The sequence below is a fragment of the Bos taurus genome, chromosome 17, assembly GCF_002263795.3.
Source record: "Bos taurus isolate L1 Dominette 01449 registration number 42190680 breed Hereford chromosome 17, ARS-UCD2.0, whole genome shotgun sequence".
Taxonomy (NCBI): domain Eukaryota; kingdom Metazoa; phylum Chordata; class Mammalia; order Artiodactyla; family Bovidae; genus Bos; species Bos taurus.
The window spans coordinates 551,595-566,496 of record NC_037344.1 but is presented as its reverse complement, the minus strand read 5'-3'; positions in this window follow the sequence as shown (position 1 = coordinate 566,496).

Below are 14,902 nucleotides of genomic sequence, written 5' to 3'. Positions count from 1 at the left end.
TCAGACTACCCATATTTCCTGAGCTCACAACTCACAAGTGGCTGGTGACAGCTATGTTGGACAGGTGGGCTATCCTGCTTTTCTTATATTCCTATCTTCTAAAATTATTCTTTCTGTTTATCTTCCCAGATAATGCCTTAGCACAGGCTCTGGTTATTCCTTGCCTGGACTATGGCAACATCCTCCCCTGAAGATTATTCCTCTTATCAGCGGTTAACCTCAGTTTCTAATCTTGTTGCCAAAACCACCTTTTTCCTCATTCACCTGGATTATGCCATCCACCATCCTGTCCTGTCCATCACCCAGTGGATCAATGCCAAAGCTGTGATCCTCTCCCTCAGAGAATTCCCTTAGCTCACTTTTTGTGCTCCTCCTGCTTCTTTCACTAGCACCTTTTCTCTCTCAAATTCCTGCACCATCTCCCCTCAAACCACAACACATTTATGTCTACTCTTCCTTTACCCCTGTGCTGTCTGTCCCTTTCTCCTCCCTAGTCCAACCTCGATCTACTAACCTACGCCTGCCCTCACTTCCCCACCAAGCACTCTTCCTGCCTCCTGAAACTGCAGCTGTCTGCTGTCCTTGCAAAGAGAGAGCAACTCTCTTCTCTCCTCTAGAAAGCACTGAAATTCTCACTTTTTACTTTCCCCATTAGTTATCATCCAAACACCTCAGCTTTCTCACAGCACATCCTCTCTCCCACGTGAATTCTCCTCTGTGGGTTCTGCCCCCAACCCAGACTGAACATCCCCTGGCCTTGCCTGTGCTTCCTCAGGTCCACACTTGGGAGTACTGTCCTGCTCCCTCTTCACATGCTCCGTCTGGGTGACCTTATCCTTGCTTACGGTATCAATTATCACCTCTCCGTTTGTCACTCCTAACGTTGAGTCCTTTATCCATTCCCTCCCACTGAGAGACAGAGACTAGCCTGGCTTGTGTGTTTGCCTCCACAGCCCAGCAAAAAGAGAGCCACGGCCAATGGGACTCAACATGCTTGCAGGCAGTGGATAAACTGCTAACTTGCTTCCAGCTGCCTTCTACTTTTGGCACTGAGACTAATACCTGTGTTTTTAATGCTCTGATTACTCACTGAATTCCTGGGCTCTTTCATTCTTCTGCAGGTTCCCTTCCTTGGTTTGACACAACCAGTTTTCTCTTCACTCATCAACCACATGCACTAAGTTGCTTGCATGTAACAATACATTTGCCAGTGATCTCATTTTATCTGTGTAATTCTTCAACGTAGTTCCTATCTTTGTCAACATTGTTGTTGTTCATATGGTCAGTTTAAGTCAACCGCATCTCACATATAATATGCAGAAGAGAAAGGTAGATTTTTCTATGATGTTCTTACCTTTGGAAACCAAATTACTGAAATGAAAATCAAATTGTCATTTTCCATCATGTAAACCTCTCAAAGAATGATTGGTTTTCCCTTCAACTGCTGGAAGCCAATCAACATGAATAATTCATAACAACTTCATACACAGGATGCCAACTTTATGGAGCTCAGGAATATTAAACATTATGTAGATCATGAAGAAGTACTGAAACTCCTCATTACAAACAATAAACATGCCTTGTCTATTACATAATATTTTTTGTATCTTTTTAAATCTCAAATGTCCAAGAAAGAAAGTTGTTCACCTCTTAGTTTTGCCACCCCATGGACTGTAGCCCACCAGCCTCCTCTGTTCATGGAATTTTCCAGGCAAGAATACAGGAGTGGGTAGCCATTCCCTTCTTCAGGGGATCTTCCTGACACAGGGATCGAATCTGGATCTCCTGCATCACAGGTGGAGTCTTTACCTTCTGAACCACAAGGAAAACGCCTTTATAGAACATGTGAAATGTCAAAGTGAAACAGTCTCTTATATGTGGAAGCTGCCCACTTTCCTGTAAACTCAAAGTTATTAATATAAATAAATATATGTTGCACCCACACATATAAGTTAAGGTGTCTTCTGCCTTGGCCAACATTTGGAAGCTTCTGCTTCTAGAGGGACAGACCAAGGTACTAATGAGATTGAAATTGAGGCTGACTGATGACTCTGCTACAGAGAGGAAAACAAGAAAGTCAACAAGCAAATTTGTCACTCATTACCAAGACTGTACCTTTAATTTCAAAGAAGCTTTGTGAATGACAACAAACCCACTGAAGGAATGACTTACATCATCCTGTGGGTGGGTGAGCAGTCAGTCACGTCATTTTTTGCGAGAAAAAAAAAGTATTGCACATTCATCAAGTGGATGCTCAAACACTGTTCATAGACATCTATGACTTTAACATGGTACAGTTGCAGTCACTGTTATTGTGCACCTCGGTGTGGATTGATCAGTCTTTGAAGTTAAATCAGACTTCTCCTACACCCCTTACATAGGACTGGGGTTGGCCTTTTTGTTGAAAAGTAACTCATAGGTTGAGTCTTGCTCCAAGTTAAAGAAGAAAACGGTTTGGCTTGTTCCTCTCTCAGTTGCATGATTTACTCCATGACTCTGCATCCAGAGAGGGAGAGGGCAGACTAATTCACTAGGAGATGAGGGGCCAGGAGGTCTGGAGTGGTGGCTGCCCAGAAGGCTCTGCTGGCCAGTCATATCTTCTTATGAGTGCCTTAGTAGACTGTCCTCTTTAGGGGAAATCCCATGGCGAAAGGAAAAGAGTGTAGCTGAGAACCTAGGTGGGATTTGTGTAAGAGAGAAAGATTGGGGTGGGAGGAGAGAAATAGTGAGAGAGAGAGGAGGGCAAGGGGGAGAATGAAAAAATAAGAGGAAGAGGGGAAGAAAACATGAAAATGTAAGGCAGGTGAAAATCTGGTAATTTCTCTATTCAAGGGTCTTAGAAGTTTAATGAACTTCATCTACTTTGTGATAAGTGTGGGAAATTTGGAAGACTAGTCCTAAATCAAACTGAAGAATCTCTTCATATATCTTATTTGAGATACACAGTTGCATAACAACAACAACAAATAAAATCTGTAACATTTACAAAGTGTTTCTCCTGCATTTTCTAACTTGATTCTCACAATGACCTCATTTCATTATCCACATTTTAGAGACCAGTCACCTAAATTTATGGAGGATAAATTCCAAAGCAAGGGTACACTGGGTCAAACGGAATTATTATAATTCAAAGATATATTTTACAGTTACTCCTTCATTTAATCTTTTGGATCTGAATCATTATATTTTAGAAAAACATACTATAAATCTAGAGGCTTAATATGTTACTGGAGCCAAGAATGAATTTTTTTTCTGCCTACTCCTCTCCTTCCATGAAGAAATTGTTCCTCAGGCTTTGTCAATGATAAATTGTGATATGTCTTTAACAACTATAAAATGTGGTGATGGTGTTCGCCGCCACCACTTTTAACTTAAAATGATATACTCTGCTATTTTAAACAACATTCCAGAAATATAATAAAAAAGATAACAAAAACATAAAATATTATGCTAGACCCTAGTAGCTACAGGAATGCTTTGCTTTATAGGTCTTAATTTTTCTGCTAATTTTTTACATCCATTACGTTTGAGAATGACGTTACCAAAAAAAAAAAAAAATCAAATGCCACACTCTCATCAGACAAGTATCACAAAAGATGACTGGTTTTCTCTTTAGATGAGATGTTGGCTATCTTCATTTCAGTCATTCAGTCATGTCCGACTCTTTGCAACCCCATGGATTGCAGCATGCCAGGCCTCCCTGTCCATCACCAACTCCTAGAGTTTACTCAAATTCATGTCCATTGAGTCCATGATGCCATCCAGCCATCTCATCCTCTGTCATCCCCTTCTCCTCTTGCCTTCAATCTTTCCCAGCATCAGGGTCTTTTCAAATAAGTCAGTTCTTCACATCAGGTGGCCAAAGTATTGGAGTTTCAGCATCGGCATCAGTCCTTCCAATGAATATTCAGGACTGATTTCCTTTAGGATGGACTAGTTGGATCTCCTTGCAGTCCAAGGGACTCTCAAGAGTCTTCCCCAACACTACAGTTCAGAAGCACCAATTCTTGGTGCTCAGCTTTCTTTATAGTCCAACTCTTACATCCAAACATGACTACTGGAAAAACCATAGATTGACTAAACAGACTTTTGTTGGCAAAGTAATGTATCTGCTTTTGAATATGCTGTCTAGGTTTATCATAACTTTTCTTCCAAGGAGCAAGCACCTTTTAATTTCATGACTGCAGTCACCATTTGCAGTGATTTTGGAGCCCAAAAAAATAAAGTCTGACACTGTTTCCCCATCTATTTCCCATGAACTGATGGGACCAGATGCCATGATCTTCGTTTTCTCAATGCTGAGTTTTAAGTCAGCTTTTTCACTCTCCTCTTTCACTTTCATCAAGAGGCTTTTTAGTTCCTCTTCACTTTCTGCCATAAGGGTGGTGTCATCTGCATATCTGAGGTTATTGATGTTTCTCCTGGCAATCTTGATCCCAGCTTGTACTTCATCCAGCCTAGCGTTTCTCATGATGTACTCTGCGTATAAGTTAAATAAGCAGGGTGACAATATACAGCCTTGAGGTACTCCTTTCCCAATTTGGAACCAGTCCATCATCCTATATCCAGTTCTAACTGTTGCTTCTTGACCTGCATACAGAGGTAGGTCAGGTGGTCTGGTATTCCTATCTCTTTAAGAATTTTCCAGAGTTTGTTGTGATCTATACAGTCAAAGGCTTTGGCATAGTCAGTAAAGCAGAAGTAGATGTTTTTCTGGAACTTTCTTGCTTTTTCGATGATCCAATGGATGTGGGCAATTTGATCTCTGGTTCCTCTGCTTTTTCTAAATCCAGCTGGTACATCTGGAAGTTGTTGGTTCACATACTGTTGAAGCCTGGCTTGGAGAATTTTGAGCATTACTTTGCTAGCATGTGAGATGAGTGCAATTGTGTTGTAGTTTGAGCATTCTTTGGCATTGCCTTTCTTTGGGATTGGAATGAAAACTGACCTTTTCCAGTCCTGTGGCCACTGCTGAGTTTTCCAAACTTGCTGGCATATTGAGTGCAGCACTTATAAGTTGGCCATCTTATAAACTTTTAAATATTGTAAATTAATCAGTCTTGTAAATAAATAAGATCTTTATGGTGTGAGCTAAGTTGCTCAGAAATCAAAAATGCACAGATGTGCACAGCACATCCCTCCTGTGTCTCGCCTCCCCCATCACCTCTCCCTGCCCCCCTCTCCTTTCCTTCCCCTATTTCCTCTCTACCATCTCCTTTCCTAGATCTCCCAGGCACTCCTGTTACCACTTGTCAGGCTTTGGGCTCATTTCTCTCTTCACACTCAGCAAAAGTTGATGTTTTTTACTTGGGTTGTTTCTTTTCCCTTGAGAAGGTGAGCGTCTTGATGGCAGCTAAAATCTAATCCGTAAAGAAGATGATAAACATTTGCTGAAAAGTAAGACATGTCCTAACATTTTAAATTAAGTCCACAAAAACTTTATGTCTTTTAGACTTTAAAGATTTCGGGGAAATAACCAATTTACCTGTAAAAGAAGAATATGATTTCTAGTAGTCTCAATATATAAAATCTTTGAACTAAACACTGTACTAATTGTTGTTTTTAATCTTTCATCATTTTACTGCATTTTACAAATAAGAAGACTAAGGTTTGCTGCTGACAAGTGCTCGGTCGTGTTCGACTCTTTGTGACTCAGGGACTGTAGCCTGCCAGGCTCCTCTGTCCATGGAATTTTCCAGGCATGAATACTGGAGTGGGTTGCCATTTCCTTTTCCAAAGGTGTGTAGACTATAAATAATTAGTATAAGTTTATATGTATAGGAAGTGATGAAAGCAAGATGGTAGAGAAACATGGCTTTATTTCCATGCAGTACTAAAGGGCTTTACATTCATTTGTTCACTAGACAAACTTTTATTTAGAACCATGTGCTTGGTAGTTACTTGGTGGAATGCGGTCAGTGAAGAATACAAAACTGATTAACACAGAGCTTGTAGAAGTTTTTATCTCCTTATGTTGTTTAGGCTGCCTCCCAGTCTCTTCTATTTAGTTAACCATTTAATGTCTACCCCTGGATGTCTATGACTTGCCCAGGTTCAACTGGGCAGCCAAAAGGCTCTGGGCGACAGCACCAAATAAATGGTACCTTGAACTGATGGGATTACATAGGAGAGGAAAGAGGGAATCAGTGGTGGTAACAGGTGCTCTGATGAAACATGAACTGCACATCTCTTAATTATCTTTCCACTCACCTGACTTCTAGTTACTGGCTTCAGGGAAGGGCAAGCTCCCTTGCCTAAAATACCTCCCAAGCACAAACAAGGTTTTTCTCTCTGACCTTCACCCTACTGCTTCCATCCTTCTCTCGGTGGGTGGCAATGTAATCCATAGTCTCACCATCAGATCTTAGCACAAGGTCCCCTGATTTGGATGACTCATCCCCTCCTGCCCTCCCTCCCCCCTCTTCCTGGATAACTTGCCATCATGCATTCAGGTCTCAGGTAAACATTACTTTCTATGGGAACCTTCTCTAACAGCCTTCATCAGGCAAGAAAGATCCTGCTACTCTGTGTCAACAAATTTCCCTGTGCCTCTCTTCCTTCTCAGAGCTCCTTCATAATTATTAATGTTTGTTTAATCAACCTTAATCTTCCTTATATATACATTTTATGAAGATAGGAAACACTCTCTCATGCCTCCTAGACTATCCTAGTGCCTAGCAGAGTTTGATATATAATTAAAACTAAGTAAAAATTTCCTGAAAGAATATATAAATTCTTAAACATCAAGCTCTGTGTCTTAGTTGATAATGGATACCACCAGTAAAGTTAAGCCTTATCAATTCAAAATTAACTTGTTCAAAATCTATGTTCACTAAGCTGTAACATTTCCATTACCACAGGAAGCAGCCCATGGTTATGGACATATGCAGATCCAAGAGGAATAGTGTTATGAGCTTGAGAAAGGACCCCGTTCTCACTATCACTTCAGTCAGTCTGTGTAGAAATACACCTGAAACCAAAGGGAACCTGGAATGTAGTCCACTGACTATAAGGTCCTGAGTAGGTGAAGTGATCAGTTCCCCCTTTGTTGCAATTTAAATAAGCTGAATTAAAAGCAGCATAAGTAAATAGAAAGGAAGGGAAAGAAGAAAGGAGAGAGGGAAGGTAAAAATAAAGTGGAATAGAATGAACACAGTTTAAGAAGACTATTCACTTTTGTCAGTGCGATCATCTGGGGGAATAGCCACCTAGACCATCTAGTTTCAGACTTATTTTATGCTTTCAATTCAGCATAGAAGGAACATCACTTTCATTTTTGCAGTGTTGTAAGAGATACTGAAAAATAAAAAATGATTTCTTTAGACTAAAATAAGAAAAACTGACAAAATGGCTGAAAAACATCATTGCAGCATACAATTTCCAGTCAAATTGAAGAAATATCAGGAATTTCTTGGCAGTTCAGTGGTTAGAAATCCTTGCTTCCATTTCAGGGGACTCAGGTTCAATCCCTGATTAGGGGAACAAAGATCTCATGTGCTGCACAGCAAGACCAAAGCAGGGGGAAAAGGAAGTAAAAAAGAGTTGAAGACAAATTTTTCAGGGTTTTATTTTTAATAAATCTGCTTAGTTATAATATTGTGAACTAATAACTATTTTTAGTTTAAATGTGCATTTTATACTTATATCAATTTAATTTAGTGAGTATATCTACCCACCACTTAACAGAAAAAAAAGCTCAGTTGGTGTGTCTGTGGGAAAACAGAACTTGCAATGAAAAGGATAAGTATTGGTTCCAAACTTTTAATTTCCTTGATGGTGCATTTGAGAAACATTGGTCAATTAATTTGGAAAATCAAATCTCAGTTGCTTTGTTTAATTTGCAGCTTTTTGTTGGTCTTGTTTCTGTTTTGTATTGGGTACTTTGCTATTTTAAAAAAGCTTTTTTTTTTTTTAGCTAACTGTGCAAGGTAAGCATTAATAGTCTCATTTTATACACAAAGAAACAAAGACTCAGTTAAGCAACCACCCAAGGTGACACAGACAGGCCTCACAATAAACTGGCTCCAAACCAGGGAACACTGCAGTTCTTATGCCCTTTCCTCAAACTGCAGGGCTTCAAGTAAAATACTGTCACCAGTTGGAAAGGGAGCTACTTGAATTGTTCTTGGAATTGGATGGTCCCAGTTCCAAGCCCTGTTTCATGTCTATCATTACATAAAAGAAACTCAAGTCTAGAAAGGTGACTAAATTAAATTACTTTTAAGGTCATTGAAGGACACAGAAACATTCCGAAATTTCATCTGGAAAAGTTCCGTGTCTTCCAAGTAAGTATTCAAGCTAACAGGAGGTTAAAAAGGAGAAGATCTTCTCTCTGTATTACAGTCTTGAAGTCTTAAAAAGAGAATGCAGTGACTTTTTTAGAAGGAAACAAGATTCTTACATCTTGGCCTCTATTTAGAAGAAATAGAAAGAAAAAGAAAGAAAATAATAATGTCCTAACTGTTTCTTACTGCATTGTAATACTCCGCCCCCTAAAAAAAGAATTTGGAGTTCTAACCGCCAGGATCTGTGAATGTGACCTTAGTCGGAAATAGGGTATTTGAAGATCAGGTTAAGATCAGGTCATTAGGGTAAGTCTCTAGTCCAGTGGCCTCCCTGGTGGCTCAGATGGTAAAGAATCTGCCTGCAATGCAGGAGACCTAGGTTTGATTCCTAGGTCAGGAAGATCCCCTGGAGAAGGGAATGGTTACTCACTCCAGTATTCTTGCCTGGAGAATTCCACGGACAGAGAAGCCTGGTGGGCTACAGTCCATGGGGTCGCAAACAGTTGGACAGAACTGAGCCACACTATCATGTTCATTTTTGCTTTCACTTTCCTAATCCAATAGGATTGGTGTCCTTATAAAAAGGGGAAATTTAGACAAAAAGACATAAACACACACACAGAACACTGTGAATGTGAAAGCATAGATCTGAGGGATGCATCTATCAATATACATCACAGAACACCAGAGACTGGAATATCCCCCACAACCTGGGAGACAGGGGTGAAACAGACTTTCCCTCAGAATGTTGCTCATGGAGCAGACTTGAGAAGAAATCAGCTCTGGCAACACCTGATCTCAGCTTCTAGCCTCTTGAACTGTGCAAAGCAGCTTAGGAATGTGTATCTATCTGACACTGTTGTCTACGCCCTTCAGTGGGAAAACTAAAGATTCTGTGATTGTCGTATGATTGATTCACTGTTTAAATTGTTAGCAGTTCTCTTGGCCTGCTATTTTTGTCATATATGTCTGTATATTTTCAATCATTAATTCTTGAGCTATGCTTTTGTAGCTCGGGGGATGCCCCTGGGAGACTAAAGCCTTTCTCTGCAAACAAGAAACAAGGAACAAATAAGGGCTTTTGTATGCGGGAGGGCCCCTCAGGGTCCTGCTTGATTTCATTAGTGCATAGAAAGACAATTTATTTTTGTATATTGTTCTTGTACTCTAAATCCTAGATAAACCCATTTAGTTCTTGTTAAAAGGTTTTGCTGGTGGCTTAGATGGTAAAGAAGCAGTCTGCAATGAAGGAAACCCATTTTTGATCCCTGGGTTGAGAAGATCCCCTGGAGAAGGGAATGGTTTACCTACTCTAGTTTTCTTGCCTGGAGAATTCCATGGACAGAGAAGCCTGGCAAGCTACAGTCCATGGGATCGTTATTCTGATTACTTTCAATTGACTAATAGTTATAATTATTAGTTATAACTAATTAGTTATTCTAACTAGTTTTAGTTGAGGACTTTTTTAAAATAAAAGATTATCCCATCTGCAAACGGTGGTAAATTTACATCTTCTTTTCCAATCTAGATACCTTTTTTTTTTTTTCTTGCTCAATTAGCCTGTCCAGAGCCTCCATTACTATGACAAATAGAAATGACAAGAGCAGACATCCTTGTTCTGTTTCTGATCTTACAGGAAAAGCCATCAGTATTTCCTCATTAAATATGCTAGCTGTGGTAGATGTTTGGTAGGGTTTGTGTTGATGCCCTTTATCAGGTTGAGGTATTTCTCTTCTAGTGCTAGTTTGTTGAGCTTTTTCATCATGATACTGCTGGATTTTTGTAGAATAACTTTTCCTCCACCCATTGAGATGGTTTTTATTCTTTTATTCTATTAACATGATGTTTATTGGCTTGGGAATGTTAAACTAAGCTTTATATTTCTAGGATGTGCCAAGTGGCTGTCTGAGAAGGCCTTACAAATAGCTGAGAAAAGAGAAGCTAAAGGCAAATGATAAAAGTAAAGATATACCCATCTGAATGCAAAGTTCCAAAGAACAGCCAGGAAAGATAAGAAAGCCTTCCTCAGGGATCAGTGCAAAGAAATTATGGAAAACAATAGAATGGGAAAGACTAGAGATCTCTTCAAGAAATCAGATACCAAGTGAACATTTCAGGCAAAGATGGGCTCAATAAAGCACAGAAGATATTAAGAAAAGGTGGCAAGAATACACAGAAGAACTATACAAAAAAAGATCTTCACGACCCAGATAACCATGATGCTGTGATCATTCAGCCAGAACCAGACATCCTGGAGTCCAAAGTCAGATGGGCCTTAGGAAATATCACTACAAACAAAGCTAGTGGAGGTGATGAAACTCCAGCTGAGCTATTTCAAATCCTAAAAGATGATGCTGTTAAAGTATTGCAGTCAATATGCCAGCAAATTTGGAAAACTCAGCAGTGGCCACAGGACTGGAAAAGGTCAATTTTCAGTCCAAGCCCAAAGAAAATCAATGCATAAGAATGCTCAAACTACCACACAATTGCATTCATCTCACACGCTAGCAAAGTAATGCTCAAAATTCTTCAGGCCAGGCTCCAACAGGACGTAAACCAAGAACTTCCACATGTTCAAGCTGTATTTAGAAAGGGCAGAGAAACCAGAGATCAAATTACCAATATCCATTGGATCATAGAAAAAGCAAAAGAGTTCCAGAAAAACATCTAATTCTGCTTTATTGACTATACCAAAGCCTTTGACAGTTGTGGAGCAACTGTGGAAAATTCTAAAAGAGATGGGGATACCAGACCACCTGACCTGCCTCTTGAGAAATCTGTATGCAGGTCAAGAAGCAACAGTTAGAAACAGACATAGAATAACAGACTAGTTTCAAACTGGAAAAGGAAGATGTCAAGGCTGTATATTGTCACACTGCTTATTTAACTTATCCGTAGAGTACATCATGTGAAATGCTGGGCTGGATGAAGCCCAAGCTGGAATCAAGATTGCTGGGAGAAAAATCAATAACCTCAGATATGCAGATGACACCACCCTTATGGTAGAAAGCAAAGTGGAACTGAAGAGCTTCTTGATGAAAGTGAAAGAAGAGAGTGAAAAAGCTAGCTTAAAACTCAATATTCAAAAAAAAAAAAAAAAAGATCATGGCATCTGGTCTCATTACTTCATAACAAATAGATGGGGAAACAATGGAGACATTGACAGACTTTATTTTTCTGGGCTCCAAAATCACTACAGATGGTGACTGCAGCCATGAAATTAAAAGATGCTTACTCCTTGGAAGGAAAGTTATGACCAACCTAGATAGCATATTCAAAAGCAGAGACATTACTTTGCTAACAAAGGTCCATCTAGTCAAGGCTATGGTTTTTCCTGTGGTCATGTATGGATGTGAGAGTTGGACTGTGAAGAAGGCTGAGCGCTAAAGAATTGATGCTTTTGAACTGTGGTGTTGGAGAAGACTCTTGAGAGTCCCTTGGAGTGCAAGGAGATCCAACCAGTCCATTCTGAAGGAGATCAGCCCTGGGATTTCTTTGGAAGGAATGATGCTAAAGCTGAAACTCCAGTCCTTTGGCCACCTCATGCAAAGAGTTGACTCATTGGAAAAGACTCTGATGCTTGGAGGGATTGGGGGCAGGAGGAGAAGGGGATGACAGAGGATGAGATGGCTGGATGGCATCACTGACTCGAGGATGTGAGTCTGAGTGAACTCCGGGAGTTGGTGATGGACAGGGAGGCCTGGCATGCTGCGATTCATGGGGTCGCAAAGAGTCAGACACGACTGAGCGACTGATCTGATGCTGAAGCTGAAACTTCAATACTTTGGCCACCTGATGTGAAGAACCGACTCATTGGAAAAGATTGAAGGTGGGAAGAGAAGGGGATGGCAAAGGATAAGATGGTTGGATGGAATCACCGACTTGATGGACATGAGTTTGAGCAAGCTCCTGAAGTTGGTGATGAACAGGGAAGGCTGACATGCTGTAGTCCTTGGTGTTGCAAAGAGTTGGACATGACTGAGAGACTGAACTGAACTGAACTGATATTTCTGGGATAAATCGTCTTCAGTCAAGTCACTCAGTCGTTCCAACTCTTTGCGACTCCGTGGACTGCAGCATGCCAGGCCTCCCTGTCCATCACCAACTCCTGGAGTTTACTCAAACTCATGTCCTTTGAGTAGGTGATGCCATCCAATCACCTCATCCTTTGTCGTCCCCTTCTCCTCCTGCCCTCAATCTTTCCCAGCATCAGGGTCTTTTCCAATAAGTCAGTTCTTTACATCAGGTGGCCAAAGTATTGGAGTTTCAGCTTCAACATCAGTCCTTCCAATGAACACTCAGGACTGATTTCCTTTAGGATGGACTGGTTGGATCTCCTTGCAGTCCAAGGGACTCTCAAGAGTCTTCTCCAATACTACAGTTCAAAAGCATAAATTATTCTGTGCTCAGCTTTCTTTATAGTCCAACTCTCACATCCATACATGACTACTGGAAAAGCCATAGCCTTGACTAGACAGACCTTTGTTGGCAAAGTAATGTCTCTGCTTTTTAATACACTGTCTAGGTTGATCATAACTTTTCTTCCAAGGAGTAAGCGTCTTTTAATTTCATGGCTACAGTCACCCATCTGCAGTGATTTTGGAGCCCCAAAAAATAAAGTCAGCCACTGTTTCCCCATCTATTTTCCATGAAGTGATGGGACCCAATGCCATGGCTTTAGTTTTCTGAATGTTGAGCTTTAAGCCAACTTTTTCACTCTCCTCTTTCACTGTCATCAAGAGGTTCTTTAGTTCTTCACTTTCTGCCATAAGGGTGGTGTCATTTTGTTCAACAATGACTAAATATTCATCCACTTAATATTTACATTGAAATCAGTTTTCTTCTTAGCATTTTTGTCAACCTATTCTGGTTTCAGTGAGAAATAGTCATATTTTCATTTTATTTAGCTTTCCTAGTACCCCCAGACACTGTGTAGGAACTGAGAAGGCTACTGTGAGTAAAATAACCACTACAACAGACATTGAGGGAAATTTTAAAGACAAGCAAATTGGCCTTTGCAATGCAATATGCTCAGTGGCATGATAGGGAAAGAACAGTGTCGAGTACATCAGAAAAGTACCCATATCAGACTTGGAGAGAAGAGATCAGAAAATGATCATCAGAAATGCCTGATCTGAGACAGAATGCATGGGAATTAGCCAGATCTTGGAGATGAAAGACTGTTCTAGGGATAAAGAAGAGAAAATTAAAGTGCCAAGAGGCAAGAGAGCATAAGGTTCTTTGCAGGGCTGAGCAGCTTGGTATGGACCTGATTGGAGTGGTACAAGTAGGATCAATTGAGATAAAACCCTGTAACCATATGAAAATGATTATAACAATAAGTTAAAATATCTCCATTAGAATCATGGGCAGAGCTGGAAGTATCATTGGAAACAACCCTGTTCAAACTTTCCCTCAACTCAGGGATTTCTTCTGTGAAATACTGATTAATGATCCTATAGCAGCTGCCTTGGAGAAGGAAATGACAACCCACTGTAGTATTCTTGCCTGGAGAATCTCATGGACAGAGGAGCCTGGTGGGCTGCTGTCCATAGGATTGCACAGAGTTGGACACAACTGAAGCGACTTAGCATGCATGCATGCATTGGAGAAGGAAATGGCAACCCACTCCAGTGTTCTTGCCTGGAGAATCCCAGGGATGGAGGAGCCTGGTGGGCTGCTATCTATGGGGTCGCACAGAATCGGATACGACTGAAGTGACTTAGCAGCAGCAGCAGCTGCTGCCTAAACCATCAAGGAAGAAGCAAGCAACAAACTCTAATGGCTATAAAGTACTTTCAAAGTTTGAGCTATTAAAAAAGAATTCTATAACTTTCTTTCCTAGTAAAGTTTTTCTCTCTGAGGCAATACAGAATGCCTCAGCCTCTTCTACAGAAAAATTTGTATTTAGTCCTTTTGTCACCAATCAGTGCTTTCTAAAAGAATTTCTGTAATGATGAACATGTTCTATAATTTATGCTATCAATTGCATCAGTAGCTACATGTAGCCAGTCACTTTCATACTTGATAAAGCAGCTCTAGACTAGGTCTCTACATTCACTCATACTATTTTGGTGTCATTATTGCTGGGCCTTAAGCCCTTCCTGGTTATCATTTTGAGTCAAAATGTACCATAGTAATCATGATATACTGTTCCAGGTACTGTCAACCAAGCAGTCAGAGGTGACTGATTATTCTCTCCAAAGTTTGGGCTTGCCAATAATTCAGTTTAAGATTTTAACATTGGAGTAGGTTAGTGCTTGTACTCTACTAAAACTCTATAAATTCTTCAGATATATATTGCTATTTATCTAAGTCTGTAACTCTAAGCTTCCATTTGAACAGCTGAACTTAAAATGAAAGCAAAAAAATTATTGGTTCTTGAGTCTGTCATGTAAAACAAAGTGTTAGCTTTCTTTTTTGCCTTTGTCTTGATCAATAATTTGATAAGTTAGCCTTCAATAGTATTATCCAAATGAATGATATATGAGTTTAACAGGAAAATACCACTGCCAAGTTTCCTGTCACAGCACAGAAACTTTCACTAATCAAGATAATTTGTATTTTGTTGTTAAACCAGGTAAAAATCTAACTATGTGTGCATGCTAAATCGCTTC